This window comes from Haliotis rubra, unplaced genomic scaffold, assembly GCF_003918875.1.
Source record: "Haliotis rubra isolate DU_JTF1 unplaced genomic scaffold, ASM391887v1 Scf6, whole genome shotgun sequence".
Lineage (NCBI taxonomy): Eukaryota > Metazoa > Mollusca > Gastropoda > Lepetellida > Haliotidae > Haliotis > Haliotis rubra.
In genome coordinates this window covers 3,112,911-3,125,068 of record NW_025767301.1, presented here as the reverse complement: position 1 = coordinate 3,125,068, position 12,158 = coordinate 3,112,911, and the positions used below count along the sequence as shown (strand labels likewise).

At 39.0% G+C, this 12,158-nt stretch overlaps 1 protein-coding gene across 1 annotated transcript in view; it reads right to left on the bottom strand.

The window, feature by feature from the left end:
- LOC124255374 (synaptotagmin-17-like) overlaps positions 1 to 12,158 on the bottom strand; it is a 97,599-nt gene that overhangs the window by 53,003 nt on the left and 32,438 nt on the right. The gene's annotated exons all lie outside the window — the stretch shown is intronic.

The following is a 12,158-nucleotide window of genomic DNA, read 5'->3' as shown; positions in this document are numbered from 1 at the left end:
ACTACTACTACTACTACCTACTACTACTACTACTACTACTACCACTACCACTACTACTACTACTACTACTACTACTACTACTACCACTACTACCACCACTCACTACCACCACTACTACTACCACTACTACTACTACTACCACTACTACCACCACCACCACTACTACCACTACTACTACTACTACTACTACTACTACTACTACTACTACTACTACTACTACTACTACTACTACTACTACCACCACTACTACTACTACTACTACTACTACTACTCACTACTACTACTACCACCACCACTACCACTACTACTACTACTACTACTACTACTACTACCACCACTACTACTACTACTACTACTACTACTACTACTACTACTACTACTACTACTACTACTACTACTACTACTACTACTACCACTACTACTACTACTACTACTACTACTACTACTACTACTACTACTACTACTACCACTACTACTACTACTACTACTACTACTACTACTACTACTACTACTACTACTACTACTACTACTGCAGGACAACTGCAAAGGGACACCAAGTCTTTTTCCGTTTGGACAAAATGGTTGCCTCATTTTCCCTCAAAGAATATCAGTATCAGTTTGACTGCACCGTGAGCGTGATTTCACAGAGGAGGGGATAAAGTACTTCATATATACATATTCAGTTATTTGCACATGTGTTTGGCTGTGGGTTCCTGTGATCTGATCTGCTTATCTCTGCTTAGAAACTGTCATACTGCGATTCTATCAGTTGAGGTGATAACAGCGTTTGCCGACAGACAATATGGTGTGGTCGCGGACATTAGGGACATAGAGGCTGTTTGCAACATTTGCAACTGATGGTATTTGAGGGTGTCTTGTTCCCGTGGTGTTTTGTTTATGTTATGATATTCGCACTTAATTCAAACTCATAGCCAAAGCAGTTGGTCTTAATTAACATTAAATTGTTTCAGATTTCACGGAAGAAACAAGATTATTTCTTGAACAAATACATGTTCTTGAAATATACATGCAATTACTTACAGGCATTATTAGTAGGCAAGGAATGGGTGAAAAGGAATATTAGAACAATGAAATGTGCCCATTGTGAATGCTTTTAAAGAGTCAAACATACGATCATAAATGTGAAAATACCCGATTTCTTGGAATCCGTGGAAGAAGACGAATATGTTTTCAAAGAGCGTGATATGTTCGTCAGAAGTTGTTTGATCAAGGTTACAACAATCAAAGCAAAGCCTTCAAAAGTTTTTGTGGTAAATATGTGGAAGGCGTATCCAAATTTGACGCATTACTGACACAAAAGATGCCCGATGGAATTCTCTGTTTTGACTTCTACCCGTGTTTTTGCAGGTGAATAATTGACTAGCCTTTGCTTTTGTTTGTGACAGGTACCGTCGGTGGGCCACCTTTTCAAGAACAACCTGGTATCATCACTAATTTCATAGTGATTCATAAACACATGCTCATGGTATAGTCGGAATTGTACATTCAATTTCTTATGTATGTGGAGAGGGTTTGTAGGTTTACTGTGAAAAGAGCATTGTCGATTTAAACTAAAAATTGTGAAATGTCAGCACTATGGACTGAAGCTGCAGGAATATTGCTCCACATGAGATGAAGTAGGTCGAATGAAACCATCCTTCTTGTCACACAGCCTTGTGGACATATTGTCGTTATTCGGAATCTTCTATTTTCTACTTCAGGTGGGTAAATCAGTGGCTATTGGAATTAACTGCAACACCATGGCACACCAAGGATAATGATTGCTTGGATTCTGAGGTTCGAACCTCAATCAACTGCTGTGCGACAGAGAAATACAACACTCGCCAGCAATTCCCGGCAGAATATTGGTGACCCACTAGTCATAGACAACGTTTTCTCTTTCAAGTCGATGTAAATTATTAAACACAACTCTAATATTGTTTGTACAAACGAACGTTAAAAAACTAGGTTAGCCTCTTTAACGTTCACAAACAAAACAAATCAAGTTGCGATACAGAAGATTGATAGGTTTTATCAGAAAATCAGACTGCGTTGCATGACTCGTGATAACAAATGACAACGATCTTGTTGACACAACCCTAAACAGATCATGTATGAATTGAAATTCCCTTGGGGTATTCATAGGGGACAAAATAAATCCAAGGTTAAAGTATAACATTGATTACAAAATACGTGGTGGGGACGTTTCGTGCCAGTGGCATTATTGGGTTGAACAACACATGGCAGATGTAAGCGCTTGTCCTCTAGTGCTGGTCTCGATCTCCTGAAGTTCAAGCCAGACACGGACTTTGTGTGTCAGAGAAATCATTGACATGTCTGTGTTGATATGAGGTCGTGTTGTTATCTGACATATGGTTAAACAGACGGACATGCATGTGTCAAAACGTTAGCTGTATATTTCAAAGTGTTTTAAATTATATTCAGTATGTCAGTTATATAACAATCCTCGGCTTCTAATGGGAAGAAAGCCGAACAGTTGGTTATCTCTCTGGGCAACAACGCCATCAGGAACAGTGGTGGATCCAGATGGGAGGGTGTGTGTGGGGGTCGTCAGGGGTTCGCCCCACTATTTTTGAAAATGACTAAAGACCACATATGAGGAAACCATTGCATTCCTGGGGAACTCTGCACTGTTAGTTGCGGTGCTTCATGTCATAAGACCATCAGCGTCCGTTTTATTAAAATATCATAAAATGATGAACGTAACAATGATGGATATTTCGATGCATCTGCTCTGTCATAACAATATTGATACTCAGCATACAAACATGCTGTCGTCTGTTTGTAATCTCCTAAATTTATTATGTATACATTCTTCCTAAGCAAACTGCACCAAACGACGAGCCTGAGTTATGAGATTAGCCAGTATCCATAATTCACTGATTCTCTGGTCGTAGAAGGCAACTAGACGTGAGCAATACATGGATGGATAAGTGCAAGCCAGTGATGATACCACCTGTTCCAGAATAATAATGATAATAATGTGACCATTTATATAGCGCCAAACTCCACGCCAGGTATTCCCATAGCTCTAACAATCAAGGCCCAGCGCAATATTACCCCGGATAACCCAAGCTGCCTGTTAGGCGCTAGAAAGTTATAGTCACATGACTTTTTCCATCGGGTACCCATTTTTCTGTTGGGTGGCAATTTTGAACAAAATCACTTGCCTATGGTGAGACCACATGACTGAAGCCTTGAAACTCAAAGAATTCAAGTTGCCAATCAAGATCACCCATCCAACAGCTCTCCGCGCTCGGCGTTGCTTAGCTTCTGTTGATTTGTGACCTAAGCTCTGTGCACAGGATCACACGCCACAACCCGATGATATGGAAAGCAAGTCCCACCCTAACAGTAGCACCCGCCTCAAAGGTTACATCCATGTTGCCTGACACCCTCACATATCCTTTCTAAGTAATGTTGCGGCTTTCTGTCATGAAAACTGTTGTGTTGTCGAAATACTGTTCAGCACGATTTAAATGCAACTCACAATTAGCATTTTATCTTACATATTCAAAGTTACAGCGGAAGAAAACAAGAAACACATGTATCTGGGTCATAACATGTCTTTAATTCATATTCATGTTAAATTCTTTATATCATCACTACCGCAATCGCGTTTATGCAAAGTTGCACTACGTAACCTACAATGATAACACCCCAGGGACCTGTCGACGTCCCAAACATGCGTGCACAAACTCTTTAGGGTGTAACTGTTCAATTATCTTGATCAACGTGTCGTTGAGTTGCCACCTGTCATTGTTTACAATGACGTTTGATATCATGATATCAGTATATCAATGTGCAGTCATTGTGGTGACACTTTCTCATTTATCAGGGACTACTTTTTCGACGCGTGCATACAAACATTTATTACTCAAGATCTAGGAAGTACAACATAAGAACGGTTTTAATTAGTGTAAACGTTGTTCTCATTATAAAAATATATCATAAGGAACTGTTAATTCGTGTGGATCAGAGATCTTTTTTGTTTCATTGCAATGAATTGAGCCCATGTCTGTGGACAAGATGTCATTAAAGTGTCTCTCTGCTTACATAGCTTACAATGGGTTATGTTTATGTCGGCAGTGGCTAGGTTGTAATAGACTTCGTGAGTAATGTTAGATGTTGTTTTCTTTCTTCCACCTCCTCCTCTCTCTCTTTCTCTCTCTCTCCCTCATCCCCCAATAACCCACTGAGCCAATTTGGAAACACACGGAAACTGGCACTGTGTTTTTTCAATCTAATTGACTATATCTAACTATTTTCATGAAACTTACTTATATATATAATGCATGTCTTTTTATTAAATGTCATGTAAACAGGTCTTTTTAAAAATGGAAACGACGTATTTAATTAGCACGCTTTCTTTATCCACAATATCGCCTGATCAAAGAATTGGAACATCTTCGATCTACCTACAAAGATACAATATATTACTAATACTTTCTATTTCGTTATTTCCTTGATTATAATTCAAATATATTGTTTATTAAACGAGAATCTGTAGCTGTAAATCAATCCTGGTAGCTTTAAAGTTCTGCACACAATATCGATTTAATTTGACGTTTACTTATATTAATCCAGCTAAGATATATATTTTATGACTACAGTTAGAAATGGTGAAACGTCATTACATACACCACTTACTAAAAATACACACTAAATCCGGAAACTGATACCAACTGACAGTTCATCATGATGATTATGTTTCCATTCATTTTGAACAGAGAGTCAATTCATTTTGATAAGAGAGTCTGGGGAACATCAAAGATCGCCAACCCGTGCCTCAAACACTGTAACAGCTCGTTCCTGGACTGTTTGAATTTCTGACATGGATTAGCTGCTATTCAATTTTCACATGCTATTTTCGTGAGAACAAACAATGCGTAAAGCCGATCGATCCCATCGAAAACAGGTTACTTTGTCAGAGTCTTCTGCAGGCCGTGGATTATAGTGTGGTCCCAAGCACAACCGTGATTGGACGCTGTGTGGAGATCTAAGCCGTGACAAGCCCCAACTATGATGTATTTAGTTGTCAGGAGCTCTATACGACGGAGAATTATACACTATTAAAAGCCCTGATGACGAGGAATGATAAATCGCCGCGTGGAAAGGTTCATAATTGCTCACCTGAAGCTTAACAGAGGTATTGGAAGTGTGTAAAAAGGTTTGATGAATAGTCACAAAATGAGACTGGGGAGGTTTTAAATGCCCTCTTACGACCTGAAACCATTAGCTTCTTACGGTGTGAATATTATCAGGTACTAGAGTTAACATTGGTTAACTTGCTGTATTCATGCGAATGCCAAGATAGTCTAGGGCGACTTCTTTCCAACTTAACCCTTCAATTTGTCTCATTTCAGTTTACGCGCAAGACGTTCGCTTAATTGGGGTGGTAAGTACAAAGACACGCTTATCATACATGAAAGGAGCTACCATAGTCTAGGTGCTCACTCATAGAGGATGTTAACTATTTGAGTGAACCCTTTTCTGACCTATTGGCTTGAAACAGAAACTTAGTGTGACGCTGATGTGATCCTGGTCCATTGGCTAGACACTAAGCGTGACGTCATTTATAACTGTTGTAATGTTATTTCGATAGTATATTGCAACAAGTTACGGGTATTGCATTTTTTCAAAGTTCGGTGTTTATCTCTCCGGTTTTTCGATGCAGATTATTTATAAACTAAAAGAAATAATCCTTGATCGATGTAGCATTTGTTTCCAGATCGCAATGACCATACTTACGACTCTGTCTCTAAAGGGTTAACGCCTGTTTGTAATTTGTCAAAATCGAAACCAAAGCTTATGTGGAATTTACAAAGATAACGCAGAGTGTCTGTTTACATCAAACAATAATCCAGCGGCTCCTGGCTTTGGTGCACTCATGAAAAACAAGCTTAAAGCTTGTTTGTTGAGGTGAACCATTGTCTTGCCTTTGCATGCTTTCTTGATAAGAATATGATTACGGATATGTTTTTTAAATTTTCATTTGCTTTATTTTCTTATTTCATTGTACATGCTGACATAGGCAAACAGGTCTGGTATGATCTATGAAGTAGGTCATATGATGACCTTGTTCTGAATAGAGACCTACCTGCGCCTTAAAGCCATGCGAACCCATGTTAATAGTTAACGGTATTTAGCGAATGTCATTATGTCTATAGATATTAGGCATATCGCAGCAGTGGCAACTGTTGGTGTTTTAACTGTACATCGACGCGGATGCATCGATATATCGATTTATCGTCATCTATTTATAATAACACCAAACCACAATAGTCTAAGCGTCAAGCTGGAAAAATAACATTATGGCTTAACGATATGAACTAACACACATCTTTCAACGAACAATGTCATAGGCGTAGAAGGTTCTGGCTGCAGTAAAATGTTTTGTGACGTTGACCTTCACTCACAACGAGACCTTCCGTTATAAAACTGGCAACGAAAATTCGCGTCTGTTGGTTGTTTGGTGTTTAACGCCGCAATATTCCAGCTGTATGGGGACGCGTCTGTAGCGAATGCTAATTGTCATCAGGTTATTTCACACTGGGTCGTTGGTGTGTGAGTTTACTTATTTCCAGCTGACATAATGTGATGCATGATTCTTGCCATAACCACCGAATGTTATTATATACTGATATTTTTTGCCAGATAACGGGGATGGCAACATTAAGTAATTTTTGTTCACAAGTAAAACTACATATGTATTTTAGTTAAAAATACCTCTACACGGGTCGCGAAAAGCAGGATTCGTATTATTCGCTGTTAGTTCTCCTCACATAGACGCTGAGCAAGATGATCTACGCGAGTTTTGAGCTGATAAACAAATTAATTATGATTGATTATACGAACTCTCCGACAGCTCCGGTCACATATAATGAGCACCTAAGGGATCTCTAAATTAGCTAGCAACTCTCAGCCGTGGGTATTCTTACCGGGTAATAACACGTCGGTCTACAGAATAGTATATAGCAGACTGTTTGGTCTCTGTAATTGTGCCTACAAATGGGGAATACACCAAATACGAGCAAATATACCTAATTGTGATGACATCTGACTAAAAAACTAGAAGGATGCTTCTTTTAGGACTCCACTACAATGTCGTCTGCTCGGCGACATATGACATTCTGAGTGGTTTTGATGACACGGCCCATCTAAACCTTTAAATAAATCTGCCTGTCTGAAAGGGCTACAGGTACGGGGTTAATCTGCCTTTCACAGAAGTCTGACGACGCTAGAATGTAAGGGCTGCAACTGACTACCACGGAAGGAACGTGTGTGTATTGATTAAATCTATATGCAGAACAGAGCTAATTATTTGAGATTTTTTAGCAGGCTTGTCATTTGCATTGTTTCTGCAGGATGTTTCGTATCCGCTTTGTACACGGCGACAACACCAACTGGAAATTAATGGATTTTTTTACCACGAACAAATACTGTTTTGAGACCAAGGGTGAAATGGAATCTGAACTCATCAGGCAATTTCCGGAGTTTAGTGGCTCTTCTTGGTGTTCAAATAACGACGCTGATCTGACAACGATGTACTCTGCTGTAAAGATTGTTTGTTTTGACGGCCGTAAATGGTGTTGACGTGTAGAGGAACATGACAATGTCTTTGCTCATGTATTTGAGTGACTGGAAGATTTTTTAAAGCAGGTTCGAAATCTAATCAACATTGTTACAAGATAAATGACTACACTTTGTAATGAATCGTGGGATTTCAACTCAGAATAGGGACTGATTTGGATCAGATGGACATAATATCTGATTTGGCAGATTGTTTAGCCTCGCAATTCCATCAAAATTATTTTAACTCTATCACCACGGGGAGTAGATGGATGAGTGGCCGTCTTCAGCATTCTGACTCCTAAGAGCTGCTCAGGCCTCGGTACAGCATACCCAGGAGCCGATCTTATCTACTGCGGTATATGTTAAGGCTAGTGACCTATTCCTCTTTTTCGTCAACAGTTAAGGGGTACCCGGTAGGATTGGATGGTAATATTACTGCTACCACCACAGGCAACTTTGGGTGTATACTCCCCAGGGATGAGAGAACGGAAATCGAGTTCATGCTGATCCATTGACCTGGGTAATAATATAGCGCTGTGAGCATACTGTAGTGTGTGCGTTTGACACATTATACAGCTGCACATTAAAATACATGTTTACACGTGTAGATCTTGCTGCATTTGAGTATGTATAAACTACGTTTATAACTATTGTGCGTTTAACGAAATTAGGGATATGTCGAACTGATTGCTTTATACTGACCACCTGATGCATGTATATGACGAACTAAACTTATTGACCCCCTCGTTACAACAGTAGTTCACTGTACCAGGCATATATAGATGCAAGTGCAGTGAAACACGGGTATAGATTCGTTAGAGATGAGAAACAAGAAATTTATTTTATGTGGCCTGAGCACTCGACACTTTGCGTAACTTCGAGCCCTCTTTCCCACAAGGACAAACTATGACTATCGATCAAATAATCCCTCCTAAATCACAAGTATTGATCTACTCTGACTGTCACCAACTTCACAAAGTGGACATAAATATACAATTGCTTGTATCACTGTGAAAACAGCCATATGATAAGTTTAGAAATTGACTTCACATTTTGGAAAGCCCCCTTTTTGTTTAGACGGGGCCCAGTCAATAACATGGCGACGAGGGGAGGCATAACTTGCTATCACGCTGATCGGAGAGCAACACGAAAAGCCACAAAAAGGAACAAAGACTGTCCATCCATTTGAATAGAAAAGTGGGTGTGTCTCGACACAAACACTTAGGCCATTCTTCTGCATAATTAAAATATGATGACATTTGCAATTATATTCTAAGTGAATTAGAAGGTGTTAAATGATTAAATATTGTTGCAGATATTCGGCAATTTCGAAATCCAAGATGGCCGCTTATAATTTCTTGATTTCAGTACTTAGAAGTTTAAGCCAAAAAGCAAGAAAAAATACAAAATGCTGATTCCTGTGACGTCGAAACGATGCTATGCGTAGGTGCCGTACCAGTGGCCTACTTGTGGAACCTCTATTTTAAGTCGTATACATATACACTATACTGTATATGCACCGTCTGTGCAAGGAACTCATATCACTGTAATCTGTACTTGCACTCACTACCGGATAATAATGATCCCATAACTCTCATTGTGCATCACATTACTGGCTTACTCTTTAATCTCTACCTTGTTCGATAATGCATTGCGTGAACAATAAATCCTTATTGCGTAAACGTCAATCACACTTTGTACATCAACTTTGTCTATTGTGTAAACATCAATCAAGATTATCAGCCTGTACTTCAACTGTATAAAGATACCTTTACTAATGTATATTAATGCTTGATCAATCTCCTGGTTGATAAGAATTAGTCTGATGTATATATGTCGTAATAAATGAATACCTCACACCCATGCCTATATTTATACGTCGTAATATATGAATACTTCATGTCCATGCTTATATTTATGTGTCGTAATAAATGAATACCTCATGTACATTCCTATATTGATGTGTCGTAATAAGTGAATACCTCATGCCCATTCCTATATTGATGTGTCGTAATAAGTGAATACCTCATGCCCATTCCTATATTGATGTGTCGTAATAAGTGAATACCTCATGCCCATTCCTATATTGATGTGTCGTAATAAGTGAATACCTCATGCCCATGCCTATATTTATGTGTCGTAATAAATGAATACCTCATGTCCATGCCTATATTGATGTGTCGTAATAAATGAATACTAGTACCTCATGACCATGGCCATATTTCTTGTTGTAATAAATGAATACCTCATGCTCGTGCCTGTATTTATATGTCGTAATAAATGAATAAGTCATGTCCATGCCTACATATATATGTCCATATGTATATAGGTAATAACAGAATACCTCATTACAGGCCTATATTTATTTGTCGTAATATAAGTGAATACCCCATGAGAATGCCTATATTTATGTGTCTTAATAACTGAATACCTCATGAGAACGCATATGTTTACTGTCTGTCTGGTATAAGCACTGACATTTAGTTAAACCCATTGCTATTCTCTTTCTTTTTGTATCTCTACTCTGACTGAAGTCATATAAAGCTTTCCAGAGTTGTGTCCCCTGGGCACGTCAGGATCCTAGTTCACCCACGTTGCGTTTGTCAACACTATGCCTTCCTCGTGGATCTCACCCAAGTGGTAAATGTCTGAGACCTGCATGACGTCAGCTTGTCTTCACAGATAACACGCCATGATATAACTAGAATACTCCTAAAACGGCCTTAAACCTAACTCACTCACTCATTCACTGATAAACCTCAGATATCAAAACATTCCCTTCTCCAGGTGTATGATCTAGTAAATATAAAGAATTGTGAAGGTATTATTACAATCAATCAATCAGTGGCTCCCGGTTCTGTTTACAGGATATCGATTGACAATGTCATTCTGAAAAGTGTTCTTCCTATTGTTGAAACGTGAGATCCTGGCGATACACCTGACACGACACGCCATTACTTGGCTAAGGTAAATGTCATGCCTGATCATTAGTACTTGGACACCGATAGTGACAGCTGCCCGATATATGATAAGTGACACGGCGTCTATGTTGAACGTATGATTGACAGTGTCTACCATCTTTAACCCGTCATGGGGTATCATATCTATGTTGAACGTATGAGTGACAGTGTCTACCACCTTTAATCTGACATGGGGTATCATATCTATGTTGAACGTATGAGTGACAGTGTCTACCACCTTTTATCTGACATGGGATATCATATCTATGTTGAACGTATGAGTACCAGTGTCTACCATCTTTAATCTGACATGGGATATCATATCTATGTTGAACGTATGAGTGACAGTGTCTGCCACCTTTAATCTGACATGGGATATCATATCTATGTTGAACGTATGAGTGACAGTGTCTACCACCTTTAATCTGACATGGGGTATCATATCTATGTTGAACGTATGAGTGACAGTGTCTACCACCTTTAATCTGACATGGGATATCATATATATGGTAAACGTATGAGTGACAGTGTCTACCACCTTTAATCTGACATGGGGTATCATATCTATGTTGAACGTATGAGTGACAGTGTCTACCACCTTTAATCTGACATGGGATATCATATCTATGGTAAACGTATGAGTACCAGTGTCTGCCATCTTTAATCTGACATGGGGTATCATATCTATGTTGAACGTATGAGTGACAGTGTCTGCCACCTTTAATCTGACATGGGATATCATATCTATGGTAAACGTATGAGTAAAAATATGCTATTGGGATATCACAACTATTTTAAAAGTATGAGTGACAGTCAGTGTAGATCACACTAAACACTCAACTGGCATATCAAATTCATTTTAAACGTAAGGGTGACAGTGTCTATCACATAAAACATGCTATTTGGGACATCGCACCCTGTTCAAATCTTTGAGTGACACCGTCTAGCACATTACACTTGCCTTTGGGATATCATATCTATGGTTAACGTATTAGTGAAAGTGTGTATCATATTAAATATGCAAGATTCTATTGGAATATAACATCTGTTTTAAACGTATGCCACAGCGTGGATATTAAGTTAAACTCACCACTGCGATATCATATCTATTCTAAACGTATGTCACAGTATGGATATCAAATTAAACATACCAATGCGATATCATATCTATTCTTAACGTATGCCACAGTGTGGATATTAAATTAAACATAGCACTGCGATATCACATCTCTTTCAAACCTGTGAGTGACAGTGTAAATCACAAACATCTTGTGCCCGTGAAGGTCCGGGCTTGAATATTGATCTTTAGTAACCCATGCTTGTCGTAAGAGGCGACTAACGGGATCGGGTGGTCAGGTTCGCTGACTTGGTTGACACATGCATGTCATCGGTTCCCAATTGCGCAGATTGATGCTCATGCTGTTGATCACTGGATTATCTGGTCCAGACTCGATTATTTACAGACCGCCGCCATACAGCTGGAATATTGCTGAGTGCGGCGTAAAACTAAACTCGCTCACAAACATCTTGGTGGGATATCACCTATATGTTAAGCGACTAAGCTTCGGAGAAGGTGACGACAACCTTCTGTAACTACTTCAG